Below are 14,856 nucleotides of genomic sequence, written 5' to 3' on the forward strand. Positions count from 1 at the left end.
TAATTAACCAATTACAGTCATTTTTTAATCATTTTTTTTATTTCTAAACCAGAATTAAATCAACTCAAATTGCACAGGATCTCACATTTAGAAGACTTTCCTTTATTTATGGAGATGAGGAGAAATATAAATCTTCTTTCTTTTCACTAAAACACACATTCAGGGGCATCTGGGTGGCCCAGTTGGTTAAGCGACTGCCTTCTGCTCAAGTCACGATCTCAGGGTCCTGGGATCGAGCCCTGCATCAGGATCCCTGCTCAGCAGGGATCCTGCTTCTCCCTCTGCCCTCTGCCCCTGCTCATGCTCACTCTCTCTCTCTCTCTCTCTTTCTGTGTCAAATAAACAAATAAAATCTTTAATTAAAAAAGAAATAAAATAAAAATAAAACACACATTCAAAACAATATATATTTTTTAAATGTTTAAGCAAGGAGGAAGGTCATTTATGACCTCACCAAGATGCAACTGCTTTCATTCTCTCTTCCTTTCCATCCCCGGTCACAGGCACATGATTTTACACTGAAATCACGGCAGTAGAGCAGAGATAAGATTGCATATTCTTCTACATTTGGTATTTTATAATAAATCTATCTCACAGTTTGATGTGGTCCTCATAATTGTGATTATAATCATTACCTTGTATTCCATTAAGTTGGAGTGCCAAAATTTCCTTCCATTCCTATTAGGTCGAGCATTGGGTTTTTTCAGATCTTTTTTCCTTACACTCAGAGAAAATACTGGAATTCGTTTTTGTCTTCCTTTAGCCTTCGCTTCTGTTGAGTTATCTGCACAGCCGACTTTGCCAGTGGAGACAACTAAAAGAAAGGGTCTCAGTGGTAGAGATGTCTCTCGATGGGTATCTCTAGGGAGATTCCAGGAAGGCCGTCAGAAGTTGACCAGCTTCCCAACTATTCTTGTCAGAATTTGGGGCTTCTCACAGTTGTGTGTATTGTGACTGCTTCGCTCGCTAGTCAGGGTTAGCATCCATTTGTTATTTCATTCGTTATATTTTTATTGAGCAAAATACACTTATGGCCTTTGTTCACTTGCCTGTAGTAAGAACTTGATTATTTTCTTGTAAATAACACTTTAGAAAATGTGATTCTTAACTTTCTGTCAAAAGTACCTGCCTGTGTTTGGTCATCTGGTTTGCTTTTTAATTTTCTCTGTGGAGGGTTGGATTTGTTTGTTTGTACAATTTTTTAGGTAAACCAAACCAAACCAAAACCCCAACAACGACAAAATGAAACAGCTTCTATGTTATCTGAACCCTATGAAGCAGGCTAAGCAATTCAAAATAAATGGAAACATTTAAAGTGGAGTATTATATGAATAACCTGTTATGCTGGCTTTCAATTTGAATCTGATAACTTATTATACAATTTATAACATTAATAGTGATTTGTTATTTTTGGCAAAATTTCTGTAGCTTATTTAATTTTGTCTCCCAACAAAGCTATAATTTGAAAATGAGCAAAAACCTTAAAATTAAATCAATTCAGGAAAAACCAACCTCTACTTCTGTCTTAAACATTTTTTTCTGATTATGAAAATAGTGTATGTTTATTTTACAAAAATTAAAAATGACAGAAAGGAATTTAAAAAATAAATATATTTCAACTTTGATCTCTCATCATCCAGAAATAACTCCTGCTACACTTAGGTGCCTTCTCTTTCAGTCTTTTTTGCCAAATGTGTGTGTGGCTGTATAAAATTTTAAATTCTTGATTAGACCCTTTTGCACCATATTATTCCATGACCTAATTTTTTTTTTCCTGGTGAGCATTTTCCTGTATCATTAAATAATTCTGAACCAACCATATAATTGACTAACATGATCTCCGTGGGCTAATTTGGCTCTACCTTAAAAGCCGTCCGAAGTCCTGAAGGAAGTCTTCGCATTCCCGAGTGGAAGGAGGAGTCCAGCTTTTCTGGCCCCTGTCTCAAGATCCAGTTCGTGGGGGCTCCCAGGAGCGGCGGACAAGAGAAACAGTCACCTTGTGTGTAAGAACCAGTGCCCTCCTTGTGGCCTCTCCAGATCGCACATCCCCATCCACGTCCTACAAGTCCTGGCACACTGTGTTCCAAGGTGCTACTTATTTTTAGAAGATGTTTTCCTCTTGTTTCTGCAGCTGTTTCTAATCACGAGCTTTGGGCACGCCATCCCAAAGAAACCCTGGCAGAGACAAAGGTGTAAAGAAGGAAAGGACAAGGCGCTTGTCAGAACCATCTTTCCCACCGTATTTTGAAAGGGGACTCACCCCCGGAGAACTGCACATTTATTACTGCATTGTGACAAAAGAGGAGAGGATGCACGGACAGACAGACAGAGGAGGCTGGAGTCCCCATGCTGCCCCTGAGCTGCCATCTGGGTGACCTGAGGGAAACGCTTTAACTGGACTTTGATCTCCTCCTCTGTTTAATAACAAATACACCACTAACTGACGAGGGTTAGATGATTAGGGAAAACTGCCTTGTAAATTGTAAGGACTATTTCTGGACCTTCATTAGACAGAGAGAAGGAACTTCTGGGGCATCCTTCTTTGGCCTCTGCTTTTAATTAATTATTTATGCTTTCACAAGATACCAACAAGACGAACCAACCTGTATACCTAAAACTCTATGAGGAGATTCGATAATTCAGAAGGAATCAGGGTCTTGAGTAAAATTATGCTCAGAGCTATAATAAATCCCCAAATTTCAGTGGCCTAACACAGTAAACGTCGTGTGGCTCATGTGAACATCCAACACAGGTGTTGCTGGTTGGCGAGCAGTCTTCCGGGGCCCTGGGCCCCTTCTACATTGTGGCTCTGTCCTCGCCCTCTGGGGCTTCCAAATGCCCTGCCTGCAGCCAGCAGATGAGGAAAATGGAAGGAGGGAGAAGGCACACACCTACCTCTCAACTGCCGCAGCCAGAAAGTGGTACCCATCATTCCAGTCCTATCCCATTGGCAAGAATCCGTGTCATAGCACACTTTGTTGGGGAAGAAGCTGGGAAATACAGTCTAGGTCTGGTGAGCAGCTAGCCAGCCTGCCACATGTATTAGTATAATTAATGGGAGAAAACCTATGCCAAGAATAGATGCTAAGAGTGATCATTATGGGCGCCTTGGTGGCTCAGTTGGTTGAGCGACTGCCTTCAGCTCAGGTCATGATCCTGGAGTCCCCGGATCGAGTCCCGCATTGGGCTCCCTGCTCAGCAAGGAGCCTGCTTCTCCCTCTAACCCTCCCCCCTCTCATGTACTCTCTCTCTCTCTCATTCTCGCTCTCTCAAATAAATAAATAAATCTTAAAAAAAAAAAAAGAGTGATCATTACATAGAGTTCTGGGCTGAAAGTGAATGGCATGGTTCTCTTTGGGGTCCCTTGTAGTCTTGTTCACAGCACACTCTTACGCTCTTGTAAGTGTATGGTCTTGTTCACAGGGGCCTTCAGAGGAAGACTACATTTGTTTATACATTTATTCATTGATTCTTCATTCATTCAAAAAAGGACTGGTCAAGCTCATACTGTGAGCAAGTGACCTATACCATGAAAAGCAACACACCGGAGGCCTGGGATTCTCCCATCGTTGTGTGAGCTGCAAGCGAAGAGCTGCTATACCCAATTTTAACACTAACCCGAATGAAGATGCTGACGTCAGGCTGCTGACTCAGATCTGGCCTCTGCCTCTGATGGTATGCGGCCTTGGACAAGTTACCTAGCCTCTCTGGGCTTCTCCTTTCTTATCTGTAAGAAGAGGACGAATGAGGTCGTGCCTGGAACACAGCAATTGTCCCACCCGTGTTAGCTCTATGACCACCATCACCCCCTTTCTGCCATCCACACCATGCTGCCCACCTCTCATAACCCCTGCTCCAATGTGCAGTTTGAGGAATGGGCAAAGAATTTGTTATTCAAATAAATAACTTTTCCTGAATGCACTAGCTATGAAATCTGCCAGTGAGGATGTGAGAAGTGTGATTATTTCGATGATGGGAAATTGGAAAGAGAATGTTCTAAATCATGGCTTGCCAATCCTTTTCATACAAATATAATATTAATAGGTATCATTATTAAATACCCACTTCTGTGAAAAATGCTAAACTGGGTCTTCATATATTCCTTTTCATTTAATCCCCACAGTAACCCCGTGAAATAGGTGTTATTATCACTCTACAGAATGAACAGCAATAACAACGAATATGAAGATCAGAGGGCTCTTTCCAAAAAAAAAAAAAAAAGTAGTTGTTTGTGTGCCCCACACAACTCATTGTTCAAATTCATGTACATGGATCCAAGAATGCCCATCATGGGATTGTGTACAGTAGCAAAAAACTAAAAAGCTAACTCACTATTAATAGGGAGGGGAATAGGTAAGTAAATTATGGTAGAATATCCATTGCTCAGAAAGCAGAGTGCATTAGAGATATGGCAACAGGAAGATCTCCAAAATATATTACTTAGTGGAAAAAGCAAGCAGCAAAATGATACGTGATTAATACCCACACAAGTGTAAATGCATCAAGAGGGGAGAAGAGTGTATACCACACTTCCTCCAGGGGTGGGGAGGAGTGGGGAAAGGTGAGCTCCACTCTTCTTATATATCACATCTGTCATTTGGTTCTTCTACCAAAATAAAAAAAATTGAATTATTATATCATTTGAGTAATGTCTGGAAACATGCATTAGGCATCATCACTATTACTGTGTGGTGGGAGGATGGGACAAAAGGGAAGAGGGGCAATGAATTGCTGATTCTCATCTCTCGGGGTTTAGGGTCCCTGACCTTGAAATTCAGACTATTCGTACCCCACAAAGGGGTACAAATAGTGTGGAGAGGGCTCAGATGGAAGGTGCCCATCTTTTGGTCACTGTGTATCCCCCCTGGTGCTGGGTGGCTCTGCTTCCGTGTCACTGGTCAATGGACAATCCCTTGCATGGTCAGCTCCCGATCTGAGCCATCTCGGACACCATCATTCATCACTCTCGCAAGGGACTTCAAGATGCCTTCCTATCATTATGACATTGGCTTGCATATCCTCTTTATATATAACTCAGGGATTTTGAATAAGCAAGGACTAAGGTGTCTGGTCCGGCTTTCTCAGGGCAGGCTCCTTCCTCAGATACTTTGACTGCCTGGCTTACCACCCCCACCTGCAGCCCCAGTCGCACAAGCACAGATGGAAAAAAAATTTAATTTATACCACAACCTCAATACATGGCAGCTCATAAATCAGCCCTTAAATAATCACGAGCCTGTGGGAATCAATACTTAAGACCCCAAAATAAAATTCAGAATTGCAATGTCACTGTAACCGTTATTAAAATAATTAGCAGGCATAATATTTTGCAGTTATCAAGTACTTCCAATTTATTATTCAAAGTATCTTTACACTAACTGTGAGTTGTACAAGACAGGGTTTTTTTTTTCCCATTTCATGAGTTAGGAAACTGAGGCCCAGAAAGGCAATGTGATTGCCCAAAATCTTATCGCTAATTAAGAGACAGCAAAGACTGCATATAGGTTTTCTGACTCTAAAATATGTGCTCTTTCTACGTCAGTCCAGCTCATTCCAAAATAATCAGTACTACCTCATTTATTCAGGATCGAACCTGGTAAATTTAATGCTCAGGAGCATTGTCCTTGCCCCAGAAATGGAGGGAAACCGAGGCCCCTACACCAGCCCCCAGAGCAGCTCTCTTGGGCTCCTAGCCCTGGGGTTCATCTTTTATTCCAGAGGCCCTCGCCTCAGTAGGTCATTCCCCATCTGACTCATTGGGCTTCTCTGCCCCTGGCCGACCAGAAATAGAGAATCTGAGCGGTGGGAGTGGGGGCAGGAGGGACCTTTGAGACACAAGCTGTGCTATCCTCATTGTTGTTACTCAAACATGAAGCTTTGTTCTCCGATGCAAATTTTGAGACGTTGGTGCCAATCTGTTCCGAACAAAAGAATTTTCGTCTGAAAAAAACAAAATTTGAGATGGGAAGTCTGGCTTTTCCTAGTTGCTCTTTTGAGCATCTGCCTCTCCCCGCACCACCTCCCCCCCAAACGTTGGATCTCTCCCAAAGGTAGACGCGAACTTTGAGGAAAACTTCTTGGGCTGCTTACCAGTTGTAGAAGTCAAGGAGCGTACAGAGCGTCATTTGTCAATGTGACTAAAATAAAAATCCTTACAGAGCTTGGCAAGTTGAACCGGCTGACCCTAAAGGCCCTCCCCCAACACCTCAAAGATGGTAGGGTCCTTGGTCTCAATGGATATTTATCAAGCCCTTACCCTCTACTTCTTCTAAATGGAGTTGTCCATTGGCTTTATTGTCACAATATTATATTAATGGCACTGTCCTTTTTTAAGATTTATTTATTTATTTTACAGAGAGTGAGAGAGAGGATGGGGGAAGGGGCAGAGGGAGAGAGATTCCCAAGCAGACTCTGTGCTAAACACGGAGCCCTACACGGGACCAGATCTCACAACCCTGAGAGCATGACCCAAGCTGAAACCAAGAGTCAGTCGCTTAACTGACTGAGTCAGCCAGGCGTCCCAATGACACTATTTTAAATATAAATTTATTTAGCAAATAATTATTTAACTGAAGTGTGCTTTTCCCATGTCCTCTTCTAATACTCAGCCATAGACCAAAAAAAAAGTATAAATGGACCAAATTCTTATTCTGCTAAACTATACTGAATGTCATCAGCATACAGATGCATGTTGATATACAGATTTTCTAATCACTCCAATAGCTATATAATATTTCATTCATGGTTATATCTCAATTTGCTTAATATTTTATTGTTGGACATTGGATTTGTTCATACTTTTATCTGAATTACAAATAATGCTTCGATGAGCATCTTGGTGCATAAGCTCCTTTATCTACTATTGAATGATTTTCTTTAAAACTCTAGGAATGAAAGTGCTGCATTGCAGGACCAAAGATGGGCATCTTTGTTGTTCTTCTTAGGTCTGACAAACAAAGTTAATCAACTAACCTGAATATTGGACATTGACTTCAATTTTGCTACTACTAATCACAACTATATTAGTGGGTTATTTTTATATTTTAATATTTTCTTTGTCAATCCTTTGTTCAATTTTATCTGCCTTAAAACAGCCTCATTTATCTTTCTCACAATCACAGAGAAGGAGGCATTTAAAACATTTAGAAGAAATATATATATATATATATATCTCATATTTAAGTTCAGATGAAAACAACATATCACCTACCAGCTCATATGATAAATATCAAATAAAGAAGTCAGCCTATATGTGCCACTTTCAGTAATGGATTTTTCTCCTTGCATCAGAGGAATGAGTTTTTGTATCCAAATGCCTCCCTCACTGATTTCATAGGCCTGAAGGAAGGAAGTATGGCTATTGAAACAAAAAATTTCCAAGCCCCATTGAATCAGAATCTCCAGAAGGGCCTGGGAATCTGCTTTGCATGGGTTGGAGTTGGGTTGAATTTTAAATAAGCCTCCCAAGTGATACTTGTCATCAGGGGAGTTTGAAAGCACCAGCGTTAGACCTTGGGTCATGGGTGATGGCCACAGGGAGTCAAGATTTCTGCTCACCTGAGAGAATTCATGAACAATCAGACCCACCTAGTGATGGGAAGGCTGCCTGGAGTCACCTCCTGTCCCTGGAGGTGTCTGCAGTCCACACAACCAGAGCCAGCTCCCCCGGAGGCTCTGGAGTGCATCACAGAAGCTCTGGTCCCCTTGGACCCGGGAGCCCCCTCCCGCCAGAGCTCTAGGGCTCCTACAGGGTGCCTCACAGGAGCAGTAGGATGCGGGGTCTTTAAGCAACCTTTCCAACCTAGCACTGCTTGATTCTGCAATTTTGAATAGTAAAAGAAATAGTTCACAAATGCAGCTTCAATATTTTCCTATCCATCTTTCCAAGAAGACATAATACAGACTTTATTTGAAATGGAACTGGAAAGTAAAGGCTAGTTGAGACTCACTATAATCAGGATATTCCAGGTCTCTCCACCACCTTCCCCTCTGTGACACCCTTTATGACACCCCAGTAAGTGGCCCTCGAGCCTCCGGTGAGGACTCGGTGACTGAGCGCTCCCTGACTTCATGACAACCCTTTCACAGGATCATGAAAATCATTCTTCACCAACACTTTATACTGAACTGGGGGAAACTGAGTCACTGGCATACCTGGGGTTAAAGCCCTGGCCTCTTGACTTTTATCTAAGTCCCTTTCTGTGAGTTCACCATGCTCTATCTGCTTGGGGAGTAAGGGAGCTCAAATCTGAGAACTTGTCCTCTAAAGGACTAACCTGCAAGTGCTTTGGTTAGCCCAGGTATGTGCATAGATTCCAACTTTCTTGGAAACTTCTTACTGAACCGTCATTCATTACACTAAATGTTCAGCAAAATGTGAAGACCTGTGAAACATGGGGGTCGGGGGGCGATGAAAAGCAAGGAGACAGGCCACAGCTATCCTCTATCACTTTGTTCTTCAGAGCTGGGTGTCGATCAGCAGCATCCCCTAGAGATGCAGCATCTCCCCCACCGCCAACCGCCCCCCCGACCCCACCCCAGCCCTAATGAATCACAACCTGCACGAACAAGCTCCCAGGTGATTTCTAGGCAAAGCACGTTAACATCTGAGAAGCACTGCTCTGGAGCACTCACAGAGATAAAGAACATTATTTAAAAATTTTTACAATAAAAGTAATAAAAACCCATTGTAGAAAATTTGGAACACGTCCCCCCCACCCCACTCCCATTGTTTAGGGAGGAAGATGGGGGCAGAAGGCAGCTTGCATGGGAATATAATCAGGCTCTTGCACGTGATGATGGCAAAGCCCCTCCCAGCTCTTTGTGTAATTAAGGGGGCAGCCATCCTAAATCCAAAACGACTGGCGTGGGGTAAGGTGGGCAGCAAAATGGTGAGAGAAGTGGAGAGATTTGCTAAGACAACCTTGACTAATGACATGCAGCACTCCTGACTCTGTGGGCAGGACCAGTTTTGTAAACTAGGGGGCAGGTAGGAAAACGTGTCCCTTCTTCCTTGTGCCTTGCATCTGGACTGAGTCTCAGGGTCCTCTGGGAGCTATCCAGACCAGACGGCTGAGATGGTGCGAGCCCCGCTGAGGAAGGGAAGTGACCCTGAAGGGGTGGACAGTCCCCCTGCCCGGGGTTCCCAAGACTCTGGAGATTCCAAAGGAGTTGCTAAGAGATGAGGGGGCTTTTCAAGACAAGAACAAGGAAGAACAAGTCAGGAAATGAGATCTGTTTACCTGCCCTTGAATGTGGGAAAAGCAGATGCCGAGCAGAAGGGGATTCACCCCACGTTCGGCCTCTCCCACCCCCCTCCATCCTCCAGAGCTGAGAAGGTTTTCAGTCATAAGCCAGGCTCCATTCTGCACCCAGCGTTCATAGTACTTCACTCCATTGACAGCGGAACATCAAAATTCTCTCACATGGTTAAAAATTCTTGGAAAACACCATTTTAAAGACAGTATCATTACCACATTTTTAAAGAAGTATTTCCCATTTTGGACTGCTCTATTATTTCTATTTTCACCATTATATGTGGTGCTGCAATAAATCATCTTTATTTATGTGCCCAATTATTTCTTGTTTTATTTACTTAAACTTTTTCCTCATTAAAGTGAACCATACATATAGAAAAATGCATAAATCAAAAGTGTACAGTTTAATGACTTTTCACAAAGTGACTACCCCATAGAACCACCACCCACATCAAGACATAGAAGATTACCAGAACCCCCGCTCCTCTTATACCCCACATCCCATCACAACACCTCCCCCGCATAACATTATCCTAACCCTCAACACCAAGAGATTGAATTTATATAAATGCAAATATTTGTATAATACCGTATTTATATACTGTGTTTATATAGTATATAAAACATTATATATTTATATATTTGCTTATTTCTGTTGTATAAATATAAATGTATATTATATTTGTATGTTTACTTATATATATTTTTTAAGATTTTATTTATTTATTTATTTGACAGAGAGAGACATAGCAAGAGCAGAAACACAAGCAGGGGGAGTGGGAGAGGGAGAAGCAGTCCTCCCACGGATCAGGGAGCCCGATGTGGGGCTCAATCCCAGGACCATGGGATCATGAACCGAGCCGAAGGCAGACGCTTAATGACGGAGCCACCCAGGCACCCCTGTTTACGTATATTTTTGTACTCATACATCTTATGCATATTTATATCTTAGATATATATTTATATATCATCTACATATAAATTTATATTTGAACATATATAAAATTCGCTGTCTTGAATTTTATATTGAATTTTATATTTTATATATAATACATATAATTTTATATCAAAATAAATTTTATATAAAATTCAAATATAAAATTGTACAGACCTTGAATCTGGTTCCTTTTTGCCTAGCATTATGTTTGTGAGATTCATGCATGTTTCTGCTCGTTGCAATCCTTCATTCGTTTCCATTGCTACATATTATTCCATTCAGTGAATATCCACAACTTTTCTTTTGTATCCTGTTCAGCGTTTCTAGTCCTTAGCAGGAGCAGCAGACTGTTTCAAGCTCCTCCATCAGAGCCAGAAGCCAAAGTCCACTTTGTTCTTTTTGTTAACTTCTAAGAAGTAGAATTCCTGGACAAAAAGAGACAAACATTTTTTTAGGCCACTGCAGACCACATACTGCTAATTACTTTCCATAAGAGCTGTGACCATTGACACTCAAGGAAAAACACCCAATTCTTCTGAGGGGTGGGTGTCAGGAGGCCTCCTAAGGAGAGTAACAATTCGTAAAACCTAATACTATTTCCTAGTATAAGTATAACTAATACATAAATTATAAATGTTAAAATGCTGGTATCACGTTTTATAAATCCCTGTGTGCTAGTTTATCTTTTCATTCTCACAGTCTCTGAGAGGTAAATGTTATTAGTGTTCCATTTTAAAGACGAGGGAACTGTGGCTCAGAAAAATTAAAGCCAAGGGCTGAGTCACATGGTTAATGAATAGCAGAGCATGGGTTCAGGCCCAGTTTCTCTGCCTCCACGGATAGTCATAACCCTCCTGATCTAAACCAGGCTGTATCTTGCCTAAGTCGCTAAAGAAGTACATTCCAGACACACAAGACAAAACTGGATGCCATGGAGAGGGGCATGTCACCCCCTGGTATGGAAATGAGCATCTTTGAAAGACCAGTTCAAATGTCACCCTCTTCCAATTGGGACCCTCCCCCATTCACCCAAGTGGAGCCACACCCTGTCCCAGGAAGGAGTTTTTGCCAGCAGATTCCTGGAATACCATTGCTGGGATCATTTGGACCAGGGATTGCGAAGTAGGAAGCACACATTAGCAACACTCTTCCCTCCCATGCCAATAGCAGACATAACTAATCAATCACCATCCAGCCACTGTCTCCCACGCTGAGCCCACCTCCATCTCACCTGCCACCCTGGCCTTGTCTCTGTTCCTTGGATGTGCCCACTTCCATCCTGCCTGTGCCCTGAACATTTGCTGCAACCAGATCTCCCCGTGACTGGACCTCTTTTGTCATTCAGGTCTCGGCTCAAAGATTACTTTTTTTTTTTAAGATTTTATTTATTTATTTGACAGAGAGAGACAGCGAGAGAGGGAACACAAGCAGGAGGAGTGGGAGAGGGAGAAGCAGGCTTCCCGCGGAGCAGGGAGCCCGATGCGGGGCTCGATCCAGGACCCTGGGATCATGACCGAGCCAAAGGCAGACACTTAACGACTGAGCCACCCAGGCGCCCCAAAGATTACTTTTTCACAGAGGTTTTTGCTGACCCCTCCCATCCCCAATCTAACATAGCATCACTTTCTCTGATTTGTCTTGCGTAATATCATCATTTTTAAAATTTAACTTATTTGTCTGTTTTTGTAGCTGTTATTGTTGCTCTTTCCTGAAAACTGAAGCCTCTTCTGATGTGTTCACTTATCCCTCGTGACTAGAAGAGTCCCCAGTACTTAGTAGTCGCTCAACTAATAGTTGCTGAATGAGTCAGTTAATCAAATGCATTTTTCTGCTGAGTCCAGGTATGGCATTAAAACCCTTCCCATCACAGCATTATGGCCACTTGCTACCAGTAATCAGAATTTGAGACAAAGGATGAAAATTTTTTCTAGGCCTAACTCCTCTAATTCCCCATTTTATAGATGGGGAAACTGAGACCCAAAACAAGAGATCCGGCTTTCCCAAAGCCACAGAATGAGCGAGGGGCAGAGCTGGGACTGATACCAGCTCCTCTCACCTCCCCATCCTACCCACCCACCGCCACCCCTACTCCACTTCCACATAGCCATGCCAGAAAAAGCTATCGTAAACTGTCAGCCACAAAGCAGAAGAGCAGACCCATTGTGCTCCAGGAGCTTGCCTATGAATTACGCACCTAATTACCAGCTGCCTTTTTTTTTTTTTTTACCATTCTGCGGGTAAAAGTCTGATCACATATAAGATTCTCCCTGTGTTTCCGTGGATACAAAGTGATCCTAATTTCAAACTCCTTTGCAAATGGCAAATGAGTGAACTTAATTTTAATAAAAACAAGGAAAATCATACGTGTGAGCTTAATAAAATCTAATTTAGGCAATTTGGAGCTCATAAAATAAAGCCTTTATGTAAAAACTAGCAATTAGCTTCATGAAACAATATGATAAAACCTTGGCCTTGGGGAGGGTTGGGGGCCAGAGGACTCCAGGGATAAGGAAATGTGGCAATATTGTAGGAAGGCTAAAGAGGCAGGGGTGCATGGTTCTTGGTGTCAGAGAATTTGGGTTCAAGTCCCCAAGGTACCACTTAGTTCTATGACCTTAAGCAAGTCACTCTCCCTCTCTAGACCTCAGTGTCCTTGTTTTTTAAATGAGGCTAATAAAACCTATTTTACTTCGTAGGATGGCTGTACAGACAAATAGAAAATGAATAGGCAAGAGCTTTGTAAAAGTGTCCAACAATTAACGTTCTATCATCTCACTCATCTGCATTCTTCCTGGCAAGGAGAGGCAGGGACCGCATAAGCCAAGTCACGGGCTATGGCGTGGAGTGGAGCCGGAGGCCAAGTGCGAGACCCTCCACATTCACCTTGCACTAAGGTATCAAGGACCCAGAGCAGCCTGCAAGACACAGCGCCCACAGGTGGTTCACAGGAACCAGAAGCAAATCCACAAGTCAGACTGAGCCTGAGGACGTCCTGGGTCACTGCGCAGGCAAATCTGCTCCACCGACAGACGGATCCCCTTCACATACACATCTTTGCAGACAAGCTGTGTCATTCTCATTTTACAGGTGAAAAAATGAACCTCTGGGAGGTGCTGGGGGTAAACTCAGGTTCCAAAACCAGGTGACCCTGTCAAGACTCAAGCCAGGTGAACTGATCCGATTCACCGTGCCCCTCCCCCTTCTGCTCATCTCCACCTCCCGCAGCTACAAAAGCAACTGACCGTGAGACTGAGAACCTGGTCTCTGTTTTTGTCTCTTCTTCCCCAAGGGCCCTGGCAGCTTCTATCAGAGCCGCTGGGACCCACGTGCCCAAAGAGCATGGTCTTCATCACAGAAGCTCTAGCAAGCCAGGGCTTTTCCCGGTCTCTCTCCCAAGCAACCACTACTCCAGGCAGAAAGCAATTTCTTCCTAGTGCCTTCCCAGAAGCAAAGTGGGTAATTAATTGCACTGAATAACACATTAAATGTACTAATAATTGGGTAGTCACAGCAAAATGATTACTTTGAAGAAATATTACCAATTCCCTGTTGTTCTTAAGATTTCTCCTTATTTATCATTACCATTTTAATCAATAATAGTCACAATACTAATAAATCCATCTTAATTTTAATTGTGTTCAATTGAATATACCAGTACTTGAGTATTCTGAGCATACTTCATTATTTATATTAATTTAAGATCACTTAAAGGCAAATTACGTAGTTTGTACTTTCAGGGAGGGAGGTAATTATGACAAAGTTTCTCCAGATTCAGCATTTTCAAGCACAGAGTCCTGTGAGGTGTCAGGCACCTGCCCTTTTCTGTTAGGTGAAGGGGTCACAGATGGAGAAGATGAAGCAAGACTCTCAAAGACCCCACCTGAATTAGCATATCCTGGCCTTTTTAAAAAGGCTCAGGTCTCTGAAAGTATGATTAATAGCTCAGCGGCTTTGTCTTTACCTATGCCGCCCCCTCATTAACGCGGCATCCATCCGTTCATTCAGCAGCACCAAGACGGCATGCTCGGGACCAGGAGTCAGGGAGACGAATGAATGAGACGAGGTAGAAAGCATCCAGAGGCCCTGAAAGAGATTCAGATAAAGAGTGGCAGTAGTCAACAGGCAGAAGAGGTCAATGACGTGCAACTGAAGGACTCAGGGATACTTCTAGACGCAGAGGCACTTTCCTAGGTCTTGAGGGTTGGGTAAGAGTTGGCAGGGAGCCAGCCAGGAGGCTCCCAACAGACTAAGGGTTTCCAAGGGTAATGGCAGAGGTGATATTAGTGAAGGACCGGAAGGAAGAACATGGCAAGTGTAAAGTTGACCCTCAGGTATGGCTTTGATTGAACGATTGCGGGTGAGTGATGCCTCAATGAGGGAGGAGGGAAACTAGGAAGAAGAAGCCAGGTTTAGGAAGTAAGAAAATGGGTTTTCTTAGGGACACACTGAGTTTGAGGGGCCGTGGAGCAGCCAAGGAGGAGACACCTAGCAGATTGAGGGGAGAAGCTGGCTGAAGCCCAGAGCGGTGGTCAGCACTGGAGAAGGAGGTCTGGGAACCTCAGGAAGTCAGTCCCATGGGAGAGATGGATGACAGTCAGAGTCCTTGCCTCTGTGGGCTTCAATGTCACGGGTATGAACATGGTCATGTCCGTGAGTCCCTCG

At 43.0% G+C, this 14,856-nt stretch overlaps 1 long non-coding RNA gene across 8 annotated transcripts in view; it reads right to left on the reverse strand.

Moving 5' to 3' along the window:
- Positions 1-14,856, reverse strand: part of LOC118017896 — a 59,984-nt gene that overhangs the window by 19,325 nt on the left and 25,803 nt on the right. For 4 of the 8 annotated variants that reach the window (XR_004681268.1, XR_004681273.1, XR_004681271.1 and 1 more), the window contains 4 exons: positions 14,156-14,277; positions 10,369-10,619; positions 3,619-3,727; positions 356-2,175 (listed from right to left, as the gene is read on the reverse strand). This is a non-coding gene — a long non-coding RNA (uncharacterized LOC118017896). Of the gene's footprint in view, positions 1-355; positions 2,176-3,618; positions 3,728-10,368; positions 10,620-14,155; positions 14,278-14,856 lie in introns of those variants that run through there. The other 4 variants (XR_004681269.1, XR_004681270.1, XR_004681274.1 and 1 more) reach the window with 3 other exon arrangements.

This window comes from Mirounga leonina, unplaced genomic scaffold (assembly GCF_011800145.1).
Source record: "Mirounga leonina isolate KUSES-001 unplaced genomic scaffold, KU_Mleo_1.0 Mir_170, whole genome shotgun sequence".
NCBI classification, from domain to species: Eukaryota; Metazoa; Chordata; class Mammalia; order Carnivora; family Phocidae; genus Mirounga; species Mirounga leonina.